Below are 14418 nucleotides of genomic sequence, written 5' to 3' on the forward strand. Positions count from 1 at the left end.
ATGCAGTCACACTATCACGTCTACACCATAGGGAAGGGGCAAAGAATGAAATTCTATGATAGTGTTTACCTTGACCCACCAAAAAATAGTTGTCTCATTCAAAACCTTGATCTTGGGATCTCCAGTCAGCAAGGTTGAGTATCCTTCATGGCAAGTTTATTTAATGATCTTAAGCCCAATCCCCTTTGATGCATTATTAACTATCTCTTTGGACAAACCTTTCGTCAAAGGGTCTGCGATATCCTCCTTGGACATAATCCAATCAATGGAAATAACGCCAATTGAGATTAGTTATTCTTAGCTTTAGCTATTACTGCTTGGCTAACACAAAGTATAGATATAGCTGGCACAGGCCTATGCCAGAAGGGAATGTCTTCTAAAAAGCATCTAAGTCACTCGGACCCCTCTCATGCTTTATCTAACTTAATACTCTCAAATTCCATAGTGAATTTGAGCAAAACATGTCTCTTTGGAAATCTTCCAAAAACAGACCCTCAAACTAGAGCGAAAATATATCCACTCGTAGATTAGATTCCTCTGAGTTAACTATCCAGTTAGAATCACAAAATCCCTCAAGGACAGCAAGATACCTTTCATAAACCAAACAAAAGTTAATAGAGTAATTTAGGTACCATATTACTCTACTAAGTGTATCCCAATGTGCTTGCTCTGGATTACATGTTATATCTACCTAACTTACTCACAATATAGGCAATGTCTGGACTCTTATAGTTCATTAAATTCATAAGACATCCTATAACTCTTGAGTATTCAAGTTAAGATACTCCTTACCCTTATTTATCGTGAGTCTATAAGAAGAATCGTATGGAGTACAAGCATGATTACAATCATACTGATTGAATTTCTTAACCACAAATTCAACATAATAGAACGACTAACACCATAAATAATAGATTATCTTGTAATCCTCATCCCTAAGATTACATCAACAGGGCCTAAGTCTTTCAAGTCCATGTTCTCATTCAGCGCATATTTTTAGTGGAATTAATCACATCTATGTTTGAATCAAGTATAAGCATAACAGCAACATACATACAATCACACAGGCATCCTCAACAAGTTACTTGTAAATATACTTATTGCATTCATTAACTTAAATCCACTACTCATTATCATGTGATCAAATTTTCATATCACTGTTGTAAAAAAAAACATACAAAAATTTGTTCAACTTACAAACTTTGTCTTCATAAACTTTCACTACAAAGTCCTCAGGTTTGTCTATGTAAATTTCTTTATCTAATTCATGTTTCTAAAAAAGTTTTCTTAACATCCATCTGATGTATTTCTAAGTTTTTTATGACAACAATAGCAGTTAGTATCTCAACGGAAGTAATTCTCGTCACATGTGAATAAGAATTAAGGAAATTTACACCTTCTTTCAGTTTATAGACTTTAACTATCAACCTAGCCTTATATTTTTTCATAGTTTCATCTGCCTTACGTTTCCTCTTAAAGACTCATTTACATCCTATGGTCTTACTCCCTGGAGGTAAACTAGCAAGCTCCCAAGTCTGGTTCAGATGGACCGAGTCCATTTCATTAAATGAGGCTTCTTACCAGAATGGGGTTTTAGTAAATGTTATGGATTCTTTACGAGTTTGAGGATCAGTCTCGGCTAGTGTTACGAAGTCAGGTCCAAAGGAAGTTTTGGTTTTAGCCCCTTTAATTCTCCTAGGATCAATTTCTATTTCATCTTCCTCTAAAGGTAAAGTCTGACTGGTTGAAGGGACATCTAGGGGATCAACACCTCTCTTACGAGAATCAAATTTTAATGGAAAAAGATTTTCAAAAAACACAGCATCCCTAGATTCCATAATAGTATTCACACCAATTTCAGAAAAATCACACCAAAGTATGAAAAATCAGAACACACAACCAAAAATCTATATGTAGAAGTATACTCAGCATACCCCATATGAAGACACAATCAACATTTTTGGCTTCTATCTAGTTCCTTTAGGAAGAGGAATGAAAATCTTAGTCAAACACCCCCACACTTTGACGCATTCATAAGAAGATCATTTACCTTTTCATAAATCATATGGAGTTTCATCTGATCCCTAAGGGTACTATATTCAGGATATACTAGTTAAGAGGACTGCCTCCCCCCACAAGCCCGCAGGTAATCCTGAACTAATCAACATGACAGTTATCATCTTCTTAAGGATACAGTTGTTACGTTCAGCTAGTCCATTAGACTGGGGTGAATAAGGAGGGGTAACCTCGTGTATTATGCCATGTTCTACACATAAATCTTCTATAGGAATTCTGTATTCAACACCACGGTCAGGAACTCTATGGTAGTTCCTGCGCTTTTTATGTGATTTCCGTTTTGATGGTTTTGGTATTACTGGAACTTAGGACCTAAAGGTCACTAAGGGTTCACTAGTTCATGCTTTTTCACTTTGGTGAAAGATACCTATAGTCTCACCATGTGAGAACTAAAGATGAAAGCTCTCAATACTATTATGATTTGTGCAATCCATAGTATGACCCTGGGTCAACACACTTTTGTGTGAGGGAGAGGACGTATAAATGACTAGTATGATTTCAACACTTGCACAATCAGTCTGTTTGGATCGTGAGATTGGGATGTTGATTTACCAAGATCTATCTGTGTTTTCATGTTTTATTGAGTTTTCATTCATGTGAGGGATTGTTGGAAAACGATTAATAAAAAATAATTTTTTAAAATTTTAATAAAAATTATAATTTATTGTTTTTTTGTGAATGAAACTTATTAGTCCCACATTGTGGAGTTTCCAATTTTTAGTAGTTTTAAGAAACTATATAAACCTTTTAGTCCCACATCGGGGAGTTTTTCTTCTTAAGTTGTATTTGTCAATTATATAAACAAATTCACTACTTTTGTAAAATCTATAGGAAATGGGTTGCTCTATATTTAGAGGGACCCCTAAGGGAAAAACATTTTATATTGTTTTCTCAAGTGTTTGAGATTTTCCTTTATGGTTTTTTCGGAGTTGCCAAGCTCAAGTTGAGCATCTACTACATATGCTAGTAGTAGGTGTAGTAGGGTGTTTTATCCTGGAGATATCCGTCCTGTGAGGGCTATAGCATCACTCTTGAGTGTAGCCGGACGCTAATGTCTTAAGGGCAACGTGTTGAACACGTGACTCACTCTGTTTTTCCAAAGTTTTGCCTTGTTGCTGTTGCAGAGATATGGGGAGCTCGTCAGTTTCATCAAATCGATCACTTTCCATTATAAAGGAGCTAAGTATCAATAACTTTTGTTTATTTGATTTTTCCTTATTTTTGATTATTGCACCCAACAGTTGATGTTGCCGTTTGTTTGCCCATTTCGGGGTGTGACACTGTACACGGTTGAGATACATAAGTTTGTCTGCTGAGTTACTTACTCAGTAAGACAGACAGTGGCTGTTATGTGGTTTATAGCAGTTAGTATGATTATATGACAGTTCTGCTTGTACATGTTATGACTTGAATTCTGCCTATTACCATCCATGTTCAGAAGATAGTAGTTCTCCATTTCCTAAAATAATACTGTAACAGTTTTCTCATTATATTCGCAAAGCATTGATATGAGTGTCTGCTTTCCTCCTATTGCCTCTACATTGTCACTGAACACTAAGCTTCAATCAGTTATTCAGTGATGCGTTTTGTAAGGGCCATGCTTTCGTGGGTTCTTCTGTTTGTTTGTCTCGTACGGCGTACTTAATGCTTCAACAGGACAGTAAGTTACAGGTAATTTTAGAAATTAACTTCATATATTTCTGAGTAATAGGTCTATTTTCTTATAGCTTTACTCATTTTTTCTGCACGAGTATGAAGTGTATGTATTGTGACTAGGGCGTGTCATTTGTGAAGGAAAATAAACTGAATTAAAATCTTCAACTTAGTTCTTACCGGCTGACTTGTGGTACGGTATTGTTTTGAGACAGATGCTTGAGTCGTAACAGCGATATCAGGGTTTAAATTCCTCTTGTGCTATAAATTTGATAGGGTTTCGGCTGATCTTTCATGCCCCTAAACCTAGAGAACCATCTGTTTGGGGTATAAAATCTAGACTTTGAAACAATGGGCACCTCCTTCATGAAAATGAAATGATTGAGTGTTCTTGCTTTTGGTTTTTTTGTTGTTTTGAATGGTATTCTCTCATGCTGCATGTAAATTTGCTTTAACCTCCTGCACTCGTTTATGCAGCACCTTATATATCCTGTATTTGGTCAGGTCAATATCCTTTAGTTTTTGAGTTTGAGAAGTATTGAGCTGAGTGTTGCCATTGCTTTTGTATAAGAAGATGGCGAATGGTAATTATAAGGCAGTTGTTCACTGTGATGGTCGTCGCAAAAGGAGGTTTGATTGATCAGGCTTTAATATCTTCTATATGAAACGGTTAGTGATTGGGTCCTCCAAATGTCTTCCTTTACAGGTCTCTAATTAACGGGTTCTGGGAGCTTAAGTATAGTTGTAACAACCACCCAGCAACCGGAATTTCCACTGCGAATTCTATGTAACAGAACATAGACAGTTGTCAGAGAACCCTGGGATTGCATACGATAATACAATTGCAGGATTTGAAGTTTTACATGTTTTGATTTCCAGGGATTTTGGCCAGACTCTGAACTGATGAAATCTAAGATGGTTGGTGGTATAGGTTATACCTGAACTGTTTTTTTTTCCCTGCTTCTGTATTGACTGTTCTTGTTCCACCCTTCGCAAAATGCAGGCATTATTTCCCCTCACTTGCAGTTTTATTTGGGGATTTTAGTTTTCAGAATGTTTCAATGGGGCTAAGGTGATAAAGTAGGTTACAATTTTTTTTTATTGAAATTGATTAGGCAATCTTTGGTTTAATACTACATTACAAGTAACATTCAAGAGTTAGATTTAATAAATACCCATGTGGTGTTTAAAGAATTTCTTCCAAAGAGGATTTGAAAGAAAGTGTAGTTTACCAAACCAGTTAGTTGATCTCTTCTATTGTTACACTCATCTTAGATTTGGATACATCGAGAAATCTATACGGTATACCTCAATCATGATTTCTCTGCTCTGGCGATTGTATAGGTGGGATGTTAAATTTTGGTTCGCATCAGTTGAATAGATGAAGATAAAAACTTGGTGAGAGAGAGGTCTGTTTATCTGTTAATGTCCTCCTTCTCAATGCTGCCCAAGCTGCTGCCATTAATCTTGGCCTAGTCCCAGAATCTGGAAATGTTTTGGAAACTGCAAAGTTGGTATATGCCCCGGCTACGACGTGGTCGGGCCGCATCCATTTTGTATGTGGCACTTTTTCATTTGCTGACACCTTTTAACTAAACAACCTGCTCCCTCTAAATTCCCTTAATTTTTTCACTTTTTGAGAAAAAGTAGAAAGTTATAGAAAGAGAAAAGAAAAACAGTTGTGTAATAAAACCTGGCCAAATTGGGGTATAACCAGATTAATTTGGGTATACCCATTTTGTTCCCAACCATAATAGTGGGCTAAGGGGTGTCTAATATGTGTAAAGTTTCCTAATTACCCTTTCCCTAATAATAATCAAAACTACCTCTTTTTGGTTTTAGATCAAAACCTTATTAATTTCTTTCCTTCTCCTTCGTCATCAATCTAATGATCGATTCTTTTCTCCTTCTCTATATTTTATCGTTTTCAAATGAAAAAATATCGTCGATTATGCTTTTTTTTATTATCGATTAATCCTTTCAAACTCATTCTAGTACTTTGTTTTGTTATTTGAATGACAAATTAGATTAGAAAATTTGAAATTGTTGAATTGCAGTTACATAGTCGTCATGGTAATTTTTTTGTCGAGCATACCGACTTTTGATATTTATTTTAGTCGGCAAGGTTATAGAATGAATAGCATGCCGACTTTTAAAGAGTTTTTGTAGCGCCCCATAAGCTAGCAGCTGACTTATCCAAGAGATTAACTAAATAAAGAGGCACTACGAATCTAATTCAAATACTTAAACATTCAATTAAGAAATCTGCTACAAAATTTATCCCAAAACTAACCCCGCTCAGAATATATATACATGAACTTCTCTCAAATGATACATATATAATAGTCAATTGGTTTACAGATACAATAAACAACATAATAAACATAGCGGAAGTTAACTAATTAACGGAGTCACCACTTGTGGCTTTCGCTGCGCAACTCTGATCTGTCTTTGAAAACTGAAAGTGGGAATAATTAACATTTAACCTCTAAGTAATAATAAACAAGATTAAGAAAAACAATAATGTTCTTCCCAGACATTAAATAGTGACCAAGTCACTGAGATACACAAACACGAATATGGACAAGCTCTTTCTTCAAGCAATGTATACTATGGTTGTGCAATTCCGAACTCGCAAATCCACACCTAATCGTAAATATGGATGTCGACAATTTCGAACTCGCAAACTGTCGACCAGTATAAGCATAAAAGCTGAATTCATGTAGATATAAATGCGAAAGAGCATATCCTCACAGAAGTAAACAAACATGTATATGGACAAACTCCTTCTTCAAACAATGTATACTATGGTTGTGTAATTCCGAACTCGCAAATCCACACCTAATCGTAAATATGGATGTCGACAATTCCGAACTCGCAAACTGTCGACCGATATAAGCATAAAAGCTTAATTCATGTAGATATAAATGTGAAGGAGCATATCCTATATACCACAAGTGAAAATTCGTATTTCCCATAACAATTCATATGGCAAACAAACATTACAAGTCCTTTCCAAGCCATGGAAAGATTAACAAAATCAACAGAAGTATAATAATGCAATTTAAACAAAACATGGAATGCACACTAGACAATGCATGAGTTTTTTAAACATAAACTTTTGTAAAAGAAACAACAATGGTTACCAAAGAGTCAAATGTATTCCCACCTCTTTTGATGACAAGCCACGCCTACTTCGAGATCCACGATACACTGGTTCATCCTTTGAATCGATCGTTGTTAATATAGACTAACTGTTAATCACACAAGAAGTCTAAGAATCTAGCCAAAAAGGCTCACACAAGAATCATACAAGTCTTTCTAATGATTCTAGGCCCATTTAAGGTTCTACATCTTTGTTTTATCTATCCTTATCATATTTAAGGTTTACTAATTTAATTAGGTTGGTTCTATAGTCCATTAGCTAGGTCTTATAAGTATCTACAACTTTGTAGAAGAAACCAAGGGCTAAATCAGACCATAAGGATCCAATAGATCAAAATAGAAAACTAACTATAAGCCCAAGCCCAACAAACCATCTCCATAAACCAAAGCCTGGTCAAACTTATCAGTTAACGGTTTACAACGGTCAAACTAACGGTCACAGGGTTCAACCAACAGTCAACGTCCAAGTTCGGGTCAAAGTCCAGGGTCAATTGTCATAGTCTAAAGTCTAAACTGGTCAACTGGGTCTGATCCGACTCAGTCAGGATTCATTGAGTCATGTCTAGTCAAGTCTAGCTAATGAATTAACTCAGTCAGATACACTGGGCCTACATCCTCTTCACTCTTGCAACAATTCTACCTGACTAAGCATAAACAATCAATTCATTCATTTAAAAGTAATTTTATAACTTAATCTCAAATACAAATTCTGATTACCAGAAATTGCAGCTTTAAGTTTTTCATAGCAATCACTATCTACAACTCTATAATCACAATTCTTCAAGAACTGCAACTTCAGGATCACAACTAAACCAACTTAATCACTAGTCTTCCCAAACTGCAAGACTATTTTCCCAACTGAATGACCACTAGCACAACAACTCCAGTACAATAACTATTTCATTCATCATATAAAACCACCCCATGTACAATCATATCTTCATTGTAAACACATTCACTCAAACTCAATAACAGTCAACAATAATGGTAACCAACAACACAAGTTCATGCTATCTTGTCCACCAGTACAACCTCATGCCTTCAACTGCTAGCATGCCTTCTCTAGAACAACTACTGTATTTCATACGTACCACCATCTCAGCTCTGTCAACCAATACTTGCAACTCCAATTACACCTCAAGTCAACATCACCCAATTATCAGTTAAGCTCATTCTCAGAATTCTATCTCTTCACTAGACTGAAATTGCAACCCTAACAACTTAATTGTATCTGCTCCAATAGCCACAACTCAACAACATATTAACTTGGACAACTTCCATCCATAATGACTTAACAACTCAGATGCATTACCACCAGTCCTATAAATGCAACTTCTTAAGTCAAACAACAACACATTCATTTCTTGCCTGGACAATCTGTAAATTCAGTAACACTATTCACAAGAACTGCAATATTCTCTATCAGTACTACTATAACTGCCATACCAATTAATACACAACCATCTACAATCAAAATTCAGTTCTAATTCTAAACTTATTTTCCATTTCAGTTTCCATTTCACCTGCACAATTCATTCATCATTATTTGTAACTACTCAGTTCAATAACAAGATCTTAAACCTTCTTGATTTCCACTAACAACTTTCCCATAATATTTACAGCAAACACAAACCCAATCCTTCCCAACAGCAGACTCAAACAACAATCATTTAGTCTATCTAAAACAACTTCAACACCAACAGTTCATAATACCCAACTTATTCACCACAAAGACCAAACCACCATCTCCAACACCATATACTTCTCCTTCTCCCTGTAATTCACTACAGTTCACAGTTCCAATCCATGTTCTTCTCAATAACAAAATTCTCAAACAATCATATAAACTCGATAATTTATAAGCATTCAAATTATGATACTGAAATTGAGACAATATAGAGGCTTACCCAATATCTAGCACTCTCTGAGTTGTTACTTCACCATTCACTTCAATTGAAACCCAGAATTATTTGTGCAGACCGGAAATCAATCACCAGCGCCAAATTCATCACCTAAGATTAATACTTCATCTGCAACCCCACTGTAATCCTCTCAACCATCTAAACCCATCTTTTATCTCATCTGATTTCTTTACTGTTTCAACAAAATCCCTTATTCTTAATTTTGGGAAAACAGAACACAACCCTAATTCTGCAAATCTTCAATAGAACCGCTTCACATCATTAATTCATCAATACCCATCTCAAAAATTCTTTCTCAGTAATCAATTACATTTTCTAACGCTTCTCCAAGTTATTCTTATGAACCCTAGATTACTGACTCTTCACTGCGATTTGAGAACCACTTGCTAAAACTTCTTCTTTGGTACAACAATGAATACCCATCCTTAATCTTCCTCCTATTATTTCGATTTCATCTTCAATTTCACAAGAACCCCAGAAAACCCTAATCTTAATTCACTTCCTCCTTCGATTTTGAATCAATAACAGATCTCATCACCATCACCTACTGATCCCTTTCTCATACGCTTCTTCACATGATCTTATAACTCCTATTTGATCTCTCAAAACTCGAATAGAAAAAGAATGAAGGAAAAACAGAGAAGAGGCAGAAGAAGGAAGAAGAAACGAGAAGAGAAGAATGAAGAAAGAAGAAGAAATATAATAAGTTTATCTTCATTGGTTCGGTTGGGGATAAGGTCAAGGATACTGATAAAAGAAACCATCACTTGGATATGGGAATCCCTGGTCGGTCCATTATGAAAAGGTCTGTTTTACCCTTCATACATCTTAGATGATACATTCTTCGTTCGGCATCCGATTAAGACGTTCGAGTAGTCCATTCTGCATAAATTTTCGAGACCTGTACAACAGTACTAGTTTCTTATCTAGATCATTTTTAGATTAATTTCTATTAATTAACGTTCGTGTTAAACTAATTATCGGCTAATACGTCTCTTGATTGGTCTAATAACGTTGACGCCCTTGAAGGTCCTTACAGTTTTGTTTCTCAAAGTAATATTTGCAGGGTCGTCATGGTATTCATCTTGATACCTTGCCGACTAGTGTTGCAATAATTAAGGTCGGCATTTTTTGAAAATTTGAACTTTGTCGAGCAAGAACTTGAACCTTACCGACTATAGTTTAATCGGCAAGGTTATAGGATGAATAGCATACCGACTTTTCATATTTATTTTTTGTCGGCCAGGTTATAAGATGAATAGCATGCCGACTTTTCAAAGAGTTTTGTTTCTGAAAGTAATATTTACAGGGTCGTCACGGTATTCATCCTTATACCTTGCCGACTAAGAACTTGAAAATTTGAACCTTGCCGACCAAGAACTTGAACCTTGCCGACTAATTATGCATTTGTAACACCTTTCTCTGTATGTCAAAAATCCTATAATCGGCAGGGTATTTTTTTGTCGACCTTGCCGACTTTTCGTACTTTCAGAATTGAAAGTGTTGATTTCTTCTATAATTTTAAATATAAAATCACTTAGCAGCTTTGCAATCCCCTTTGTAAAAATGTTTGGCTAGTATAGTTTCATTTCCATAACAACAAAAAAATCTCAAAAAAAAAAATCTACAAAAACCAAATAATACCTTATTTCATAATTTTAATTCAACTAATTAATAAACTCAAACATAATATTAATGTTAATTAAGTAGGGGCACTTTAGCCATTAAGAGGTATCTTGTTGTACTTCGGAATGACGCGGGTTTTATCTTATTAAGTATACCTCAATTAATCTGAATATACCCCCAATTTGACCAGGTAATAAAACTGTTTTCAAATTTTTTCTTACTTCATACGACCTGTCATTATTTAAAGAGGAGTCACATACTTCACATTGCAGCCGCACCGGTTAGTATATTTAATGTGGGCGATGATGTGAACTAGGAGGTGTTCCCAATTTATGCTTTTGTGGTTTATCAAGTTCATCACGATGATAAAGGTATGTACCGTGCAAACGTAATATATTGCCATCTTAATATTCAGGGAGAGAGAAAGTACATATAAAAATACTAAAGGTTGCACCCAACAGCCACCCCCAGCAGTTCCCACAGCTGGTGATGCTAGAGATGACCGGAAGATACCGAGGGCACTACCGATGTTCCCTGACTCAGGCTTCCTTATGAAACACTTTGAGGCGTATGCACTTGCATCAGTACTGTGGCACCAAATCTTCTATAGACGAATGATGAGAGGGAACGAAAATGCTTCTTATCCCCAAATTTGTCCATCGCCTCATCTATTTTACAAAAACAAATAGTGTCCAATCACACAAAAACAAATAGTTTGTGATCACCTCGTGCCCTTAATCCCTCTTCCGTTACAAAATAAATTTGGGCTTCTCTTCCACTTTTTTTTGGTTCATCTGTCAAAATTGGTATTTTCTTCCACTTTTGTTCGCACGTTACAGAATACATTAAAAACAACACTGTTTGAGACGTTCAATCCCTTTAATTCATACCCGGATTCCCGGCTAATGAATTTCATACGTTACATTAGAACAGTCCCATAGTCTCCTACATAAACCTCAAGAGAGGTTATCTTCGTTTGTTTCTTCAGAGTACTCTCTCAAGCTACTAGGTAATTACTACTATCTTACTTTGAATTAATTTTTCTTTATAATTGTATTTGATTTGTGTATTTTCAAAACAATTTGGAGATGACGCATCTAACTTAGATCGGTATATTAAGAAAATGATAAATTAGGAAACCTCACCCACACCGGCATTCACATATCAAGGTTTTCGATTCATATATTTTAACTTTCTGGATGTAATCTTGCAGATTTTAGTTGGTATATTGAAGACCTACCATCCATCTCAGGTATCGATGCATATCATTTCTATCTGTTCTTTTAACTGTTCAACAATTGTTTGATTCATCATTTGTAATTGATTCCTACCTCTACTGAGATTACTTTTAAAAAATTCTACCTCTTCTGAGAAGTTCTGTCAATGCTAATCTGTTATAATTTTGGGGATACTACTTACATTGTCATCGAAACAATGCCGCTAGGGTGTGAATTTCTCCTACAGCAAATTCCCAATCTTGCATTCTTTTATTTTTTTAAAGTATGTGCAGGTAGTTTGTGGCTGACTTTTTATCGAAGAGGTTTGAAAACAATCACTCTTTCAAAGGCATTTAAACTGTTTGATTAAATTTTAAAGTGATATGTTTTTTGATACTATATTTTCAGCAACTGTTTTTCTCCATTTATTTGATTTAGTGTTCTAAGTTTCTGATAGAAGGAAAGTAGCAATATGTGAGTATTGATTAATCAATTAAGATGACATGATGGTCTTGGGCTTAGTCTGTTGGGTTCAATGGCTGCATTGGAATCTTAATCTGTGTAGCACTATAAATGCTTGGCACAGGATAAAAGAAAAATGAAAATTGGTGAATGCTATAAAATATTTTGTGTATTTTTTGGTTGTCTTGTCTTCTTTTAAGAGTTGAGACAATCCTTCTTTTGAACAAATTGGTTACTTTGAATGTTACTTTTCAAATGAGATATATTGTTGTCGATAATCTTTGTTGTGTTAAATTTGTAGTGAGTCTTTTTATTTTACTGTGATTGTTAGCAGCCCCGGAGGAGTCGATAGAGAAAATTAACCCTGTACGAGTATTTGGTAGGACTTTATTGTTCCAGTGCACGTCCGTATCTTCATTTGCATGCCGTTCATACAATGATCTGTGAAACGGGGGTAACAACTGTCAAAACCAAATTGTGATTACTGTGGCACCTGTGGTACACAATACTATGGTGGTTCTGATCCATTTAAGTTTTATTCGGTTATTTTATTATTTTCAGGATGCTATTACTACATGTGATGAATGTTTTTTGAAGGTTTGTTGTTAACCATCAACTATTCTTCTGTAGCATCCTCTGAGTAGTGCTAAGAATTTGTTGGCAACCATCAACTAGCTTTTCTTCCATTTGTTAATGTTGGGTTGTAGAATTTGTCATTATGCATTCTTGTGTTATATGCCAATCCCAGATTCGGTGGAGTTATAGAAAATGGTAAGAATAGAACACAGATAACTTGATCATCTTTCCGATGCCAATAAGATGCTTAAGAAATTATATGTTGAAGGATATAGTAGACGTCTTGAGCCTAATGAAGGTTTTGTGAGTCGCTAGACTGACCTCATACACTGTTACTTGAAATTAATACATGGTGTTGGATATTTGATTGAGCAAAATACGGCCTAGAATTATAGTTGGGTGCAGAAAGTATTGGGTGAGTAGTAGAAAAACAAATGAGTTGTTTGTTTGTTTTTTTCTTTTGCTTTTGTCAATCTTAGAACTAGAGCTTGACAGGAGTTATATGTGAGCTCACTTGATCTTCTTCCGATGCCCATAAGATGCTTAAGAAAGATGACTCTGTCCTGGCATTTGATGGCGTGCCTATAGAGAATTATGGAACAGGGAGATAATTGTGTGCTTTAACTTTTACATATTATGAAATCTCGATTTGGTACTTGAATGGAAGGCCAATTTGAGTTCAAGGCTTTGATATATAGAAATTGACATATACTTCTTAGTTTTTCATTTATTATTTCGTTGTTCGTATGGGCGTAAGATTCAAAAAAATAATGAGTTCTAAGCCTACAATGTTGTAGTAGACTTTATTATTGTCATTTATAAGGTACTAGGTTGATCCCCTTCCCTTCATGCAGTAAGAGGACCTATCACCTAAGATTTCGGGAACAATATTGCGGAAACAATATATACCTTATTAAGTTTTCTATAGCATCCTCTTGGGTCAGCACCAACTCTTTCCTATGGCATGTATGAATTTTATGATGTGGGAGTTGTTTGTTTGTTATCCATAGATATCTAAATTTATTTGTTTGTGCTCATCAAATCGTAATTAAATGAAATACTTTTACAGGCAATCAGTGTGATGGGTGGCTTTGTACTTGATGAATGCAAAGGGGAACTTCGAGAATTTTGTCAGTATGACCGTACATATACTGTGAATTAATCATCTTATTCCTTAATAGCATCCACAATGGGCGAGTATAACCAAATTTATGGGATGAGATTGTAACACAGTGGGACGGAGTAAAGATCAAATTTGGACCAAAGATCAAATTTCAGACCAAATATGGTCGCGATCAAATCCCAAATTCTAATATAGTCGGGCGTAAATTTAAAGTACGCTTGTTGCTGGGCGTAAATTTAAAGTACGCTTGTTAACGGGCGGAGATTTAAATTACGCCCGATGAAATTTTAATTAAATAAAAAAAAAAAGAATGGGGCGGACTTTTAAAGTCCGCCTGTTAAAATTTACAAAGAGAGGGGCGGACTTTTAAAGTCCGCCTGATGGAATTTTAGTGAGGCGGACTTTTAAAGTCCGCCTGTTAAAATTTATAAAGGATGGGGCGGACTTTTAAAGTCCGCCTGATGGAATTTTAATGGGGCGGACTTTTAAAGTCCGCCTGACGAAATTTTAATCATGTACCGTTGCGTCACACCACGGACTAAACCCAAATTTTGGTCTTTTTTTGATCTTTGATCTTTGGTTTTGATCGCACCACTGC

General features: G+C 35.5%; 1 long non-coding RNA gene across 1 annotated transcript; it reads left to right on the top strand.

Moving 5' to 3' along the window:
- The first annotated feature begins 11351 nt into the window (after positions 1-11351).
- On the top strand, positions 11352-12780 carry LOC113273813. The gene is made up of 3 exons (XR_003322623.1): positions 11352-11451; positions 11656-11694; positions 12456-12780. It is a non-coding gene; the product is annotated as an uncharacterized LOC113273813 (long non-coding RNA).
- The last annotated feature ends 1638 nt before the right edge of the window (positions 12781-14418 follow it).

Source organism: Papaver somniferum, chromosome 4 (assembly GCF_003573695.1).
Source record: "Papaver somniferum cultivar HN1 chromosome 4, ASM357369v1, whole genome shotgun sequence".
Taxonomy (NCBI): domain Eukaryota; kingdom Viridiplantae; phylum Streptophyta; class Magnoliopsida; order Ranunculales; family Papaveraceae; genus Papaver; species Papaver somniferum.